We start from the raw sequence: 6,000 nt of genomic DNA on the forward strand, positions 1-6,000 counted from the left end.
CCCTGTGTAGATCAGTCAATTCTCAACTTAAAGACTTAAAACTCAGGATTCCGTAGGTTTCTATGTCAATCAAGACATGTGTGTATTTATAGCTTCCTGTGCCAACCGGAAGTGCCATAATTGGTGTCTCAGGAGCTGTTTGGAAGGGTTAAAAAAATCAGATCTGTCCAAAACTTCATATGTGTGATTAGAGAACCCCCATGAACTGTAAATCAGTCATTTTTCCCATAAAAATTCAAAGGAAAAATAAATCACACAGATACACAACTTGGATGGAGGGACGTATTGGGGTGTGTAGAGACTGACAGTGCCTCCAATAGTTAGCTTTGTTCGAGCTAAAAAAGAACCGTCAGACCTAGAGTTCCGAAACTTTAGAATCCTGTTCTAGACCTCAGGTAGATAGTGCGTGGTGAGTTACGGCGCTCTAGGAGGTTCTCGGACCGAGAAACAGCGTCGAACATTTGCAATGACTTCAATTCATTTTGACCATTACGAAAATGGCGACATTTAGAAATGTCCCAGAGACACAAGACTAGGTGCATTGTGACCGTCTCGGCCCATAGAGACAGAACCAAACATCTCTGTCCGATAGCTCATTCAAGGACCCCGTAGCAAGGCATGGAAAAAAGTGGATTTTCAGCACCAATTAGGCTTTTACTCGGACACCAAATGACCTATTGAGCCGAAACTCGGGATTCGGGGTCGCCTCACATAGGACTACACATAATGTCCGAACTGGCCCCGCAGCTAGAAAGTAACTATGTGTTTTATGTTTTTTATGTTTTGTACCGAAGGCCTTGTGAATTTTGGGGCAGCTCTGAAGTATGTGATACTTGGCTCCTAAACGAGTTGGGAAAAGTGGGTTTGGTGTCAGTTTGTATCAGTTTGGTGTCAAAATGATATCAAATTGACTGATGGACGGTGACTTGCAGGTGACTCTTGTCCATTAGCAATATGTTTAAGCGGTGAGGTACCATCACCAAAAGCGACATTCTGAAATCAACTCAAACGAGCGATGGAGAGGTACCAGAATCACTGCCCAGCCATCCCGAGGTCATCGGGCCAGTCAATTTGGCATTCCTGCATGATTTTTATGGCATGACAAATTGGTGATGGTGACTGCCCAGTTAACCATATGGCAAATGCACAGTGACTTTGAAAGAGTGAGAAAACATTACCAAATGGACATTCTGAAATCAACCCTAAAGAGCGATGGAGAGGTACCAGAATCACTGCCAAGCCATCCCGAGTTCATCGGGCCAGTCAATTTGGCATTCCTGCACAAATTTTCAGTGACTTTGCAAAAGTGAGAAACATTTGCAATATGTTTTAACAGTGAGGTACCATCACCAAAAGTGACATTCTGAAATCAACCCAAACGAGCGATGGAGAGGTACCAGAATCACTGCCCAGACATCCCGAGGTCATCGGGCCAGTCAATTTGGCATTCCTGCATGATTTTTATGGCATGACAAATTGGTGATGGTGACTGCCCAGTTAACCATATGGCAAAAGCACAGTGACTTTGAAAGAGTGAGAAAACATTACCAAATGGACATTCTGAAATCAACACAAACAATGGCATCACCATAGTGTCCAGACTGTACCGAGTCCAACGAGGCGCCCCGCTTGACCGTAGCTCACTCGGTCTGAGCGCAGCGACCATGAGAAAAATAGGCCCAATATGAAGCCTGCACCAGTACGTCATTTGATTTTGGGTGACAGCGGCTGAACCGTTAGGTTTAGAAAGACAATTCAACCACAGGAATGTTCCTAAGGTCCTCCTGATCTGTCCAAGCCTATCCTTGACCGTGTGACATTAACCCTTCACAGTCAAAAGAAGGTGTTTACATAAAAACAGTGTTCATTGACTTCTCTCCCCATAGGAATACATTGGCTGCTCCACTAAATACAACCTGGAGTCTATATGGGTTATGAATGCTGTATGAACCTGTCTTCTATGACATTCCATCAGACCACTATGAGGTCTACCTGTGTCGATTCTAAGCTTCCTGGAGCAACCGGAAGTGGTTAAATTGACCCAAAAGGTATTTGGATGTACATCACCTCCAAAGGTGGAAATGACTCTGCATTATTCAACCCTGTGTAGATCAGTCAATTCTCAACTTAAAGACTTAAAACTCAGGATTCCGTAGGTTTCTATGTCAATCAAGACATGTGTGTATTTATAGCTTCCTGTGCCAACCGGAAGTGCCATAATTGGTGTCTCAGGGGCTGTTTGGAAGGGTTAAAAAAATCAGATCTGTCCAAAACTTCATATGTGTGATTAGACAACCCCCATGAACTGTAAATCAGTCATTTCTCCCAACAGATGTCAAAGAAAAGCTCTCACACACACACACAGCAAGGATGGAGTGACAAAGCGTGGTGTTTAAAGACACAGAGAGCAGGCAATGGCATAAACATAATCCCAAGGCCGTGCCGAGTCCAACGAGGTGCCCCGCTTGACCGTAGCTCGCTCGGTCTGAGCGCAGCGACCATGAGAAAAATAGGCCCACAATGAAGCCTGCACCACAATGTCATTTGATTTTGGGTGACAGCGGCGGAACCGTTAGGTTTAGAAGGACAATTCAAACACAGGACTGTTCCTAAGGTCCTCCCGATCTGTGCAAGCCTAACCTTGACTGTGTGGCATTAACCTTTCACAGTTAAAAGAAGGTGTTTACAAAAAAACAGTGTGCATTGACTTCTCTCCCCATAGGAATACATTGCCTGCTCCCCTAAATACAACCTGGAGTCTATATGGGTTATGAATGCTGTATGAACCTGTCTTCTATGACATTCCATCAGACCACTATGAGGTCTACCTGTGTCGATTCTAAGCTTCCTGGAGCAACCGGAAGTGGTTAAATTGACCCAAAAGGTATTTGGATGTACATCACCTCCAAAGGTGGAAATGACTCTGCATTATTCAACCCTGTGTAGATCAGTCAATTCTCAACTTAAAGACTTAAAACTCAGGATTCCGTAGGTTTCTATGTCAATCAAGACATGTGTGTATTTATAGCTTCCTGTGCCAACCGGAAGTGCCATAATTGGTGTCTCAGGGGCTGTTTGGAAGGGTTAAAAAAATCAGATCTGTCCAAAACTTCATATGTGTGATTAGACAACCCCCATGAACTGTAAATCAGTCATTTCTCCCAACAGATGTCAAAGAAAAGCTCTTACACACACACACAGCAAGGATGGAGTGACAAAGCGTGGTGTTTAAAGACACAGAGAGCAGGCAATGGCATAAACATAATCCCAAGGCCGTGCCGAGTCCAACGAGGTGCCCCGCTTGACCGTAGCTCGCTCGGTCTGAGAGCAGCGACCATGAGAAAAATAGGCCCACAATGAAGCCTGCACCACAATGTCATTTGATTTTGGGTGACAGCGGCGGAACCGTTAGGTTTAGAAGGACAATTCAAACACAGGACTGTTCCTAAGGTCCTCCTGATCTGTGCAAGCCTAACCTTGACTGTGTGGCATTAACCTTTCACAGTTAAAAGAAGGTGTTTACATAAAAACAGTGTGCATTGACTTCTCTCCCCATAGGAATACATTGCCTGCTCCCCTAAATACAACCTGGAGTCTTTATGGGTTATGAATGCTGTATGAACCTGTCTTCTATGACATTCCATCAGACCACTATGAGGTCTACCTGTGTCGATTCTAAGCTTCCTGGAGCAACCGGAAGTGGTTAAATTGACCCAAAAGGTATTTGGATGTACATCACCTCCAAAGGTGGAAATGACTCTGCATTATTCAACCCTGTGTAGATCAGTCAATTCTCAACTTAAAGACTTAAAACTCAGGATTCCGTAGGTTTCTATGTCAATCAAGACATGTGTGTATTTATAGCTTCCTGTGCCAACCGGAAGTGCCATAATTGGTGTCTCAGGGCTGTTTGGAAGGGTTAAAAAAATCAGATCTGTCCAAAACTTCATATGTGTGATTAGACAACCCCCATGAACTGTAAATCAGTCATTTTTCCCATAAAAATTCAAAGGAAAAATAAATCACACAGATACACAACTTGGATGGAGGGACGTATTGGGGTGTGTAGAGACTGACAGTGCCTCCAATAGTTAGCTTTGTTCGAGCTAAAAAAGAACCGTCAGACCTAGAGTTCCGAAACTTTAGAATCCTGTTCTAGACCTCAGGTAGATAGTGCGTGGTGAGTTACGGCGCTCTAGGAGGTTCTCGGACCGAGAAACAGCGTCGAACATTTGCAATGACTTCAATTCATTTTGACCATTACGAAAATGGCGACATTTAGAAATGTCCCAGAGACACAAGACTAGGTGCATTGTGACCGTCTCGGCCCATAGAGACAGAACCAAACATCTCTGTCCGATAGCTCATTCAAGGACCCCGTAGCAAGGCATGGAAAAATGTGGATTTTCAGCACCAATTAGGCTTTTACTCGGACACCAAATGACCTATTGAGCCGAAACTCGGGATTCGGGGTCGCCTCACATAGGACTACACATAATGTCCGAACTGGCCCCGCAGCTAGAAAGTAACTATGTGTTTTATGTTTTTTTATGTTTTGTACCGAAGGCCTTGTGAATTTTGGGGCAGCTCTGAAGTATGTGATACTTGGCTCCTAAAGAGTTGGGAAAAGTGGGTTTGGTGTCAGTTTGTATCAGTTTGGTGTCAAAATGATATCAAATTGACTGATGGACGGTGACTTGCAGGTGACTCTTGTCCATTAGCAATATGTTTAAGCGGTGAGGTACCATCACCAAAAGCGACATTCTGAAATCAACAGGAGCGTTTGGAGGGTACCAGAAAAGGTTCATCGGGCCAGTCAATTTGGCATTTCATTTTATGGTGATTGGTGATGGTGAGGTTAACCATGAACTGCAAAATGCACAGTGACATTTGTGAGAAAAATCAAATGGACATTCTGAAATCAACCCTAAAGAAATGGAAGGTACAGAATCACTGCCCAGCCATCCCGAGATCGTGGTCAATTTGGCATTCCTCAAGAGTGAGAAACATTTGCAATATGTTTTAACAGTGAGGTACCATCACCAAAAGTGACATTCTGAAAACGAGCGATGGAGAGGTTCCAGAATCACTGCCCAACATCCCGAGGTCATCGGGCCAGTCAATTTGGCATTCCTGCATGATTTTTATGGCATGACAAATTGGTGATGGTGACTGCCCAGTTAACCATATGGCAAATGCACAGTGACTTTGAAAGAGTGAGAAAACATTACCAAATGGACATTCTGAAATCAACCCAAACAATGGCATCACCATAGTGTCCAGAATCAAATGAGCCACGAAAGCCATCCCGACCGTAGCTCATCGGTCTGGTGCAGTCACCATGAGAAAAATAGGCCCATATGAAGCCTGCACCAGTACGTCATTTGATTTTGGGTGAAGCTTTGCTGAAAGGTTTGAAGGACAATTCAACCACAGGAATGTTGCTAAGGTCCTATGTCTTAGCAATATCCTTGACCACAGTGACATTAACCATCACAGTTAAAAAAGTGTTTACATAAAAACATTCATTGAAATCAACCCAAACGAGCTATATGGAGAAGCTGTATGAACCTGTCTTCAGACATCCATCAGCCACATGACATTACCTGTGTGATTCTAATCCTGGAGCAACCATGGTGACCCAGGTATTTGGATGTACATCACTCGAAAGGTGCATGATGACATTTTCAACCCTGTGTAGCAGTGACAACTTAAAGACTTAAAACTCAGGATTGTAGGTTTCAAATTTTATGTCTTTCAAGACATGTGTGTATTTAATGCTTCCTGTGCCAAAAGTGCCACATTGGTGTCTCAGGGGCTGTTTGGAAGGGTTAAAAAAATCAGATCTGTCCAAAAATATGTGTGATTAGACAACCCCCATGAATGTAAATCAGTCATTTTTCCCAACAGATGAAATCACCACACAAAGCAAGGATGGAGTGACAAAGCATGTTTAAAGACACAGAAGAGCAGTGCAATGGCATAAACATAATCCCAGAC

Source organism: Oncorhynchus masou, chromosome 1 (genome assembly GCF_036934945.1).
Source record: "Oncorhynchus masou masou isolate Uvic2021 chromosome 1, UVic_Omas_1.1, whole genome shotgun sequence".
NCBI lineage: Eukaryota > Metazoa > Chordata > Actinopteri > Salmoniformes > Salmonidae > Oncorhynchus > Oncorhynchus masou.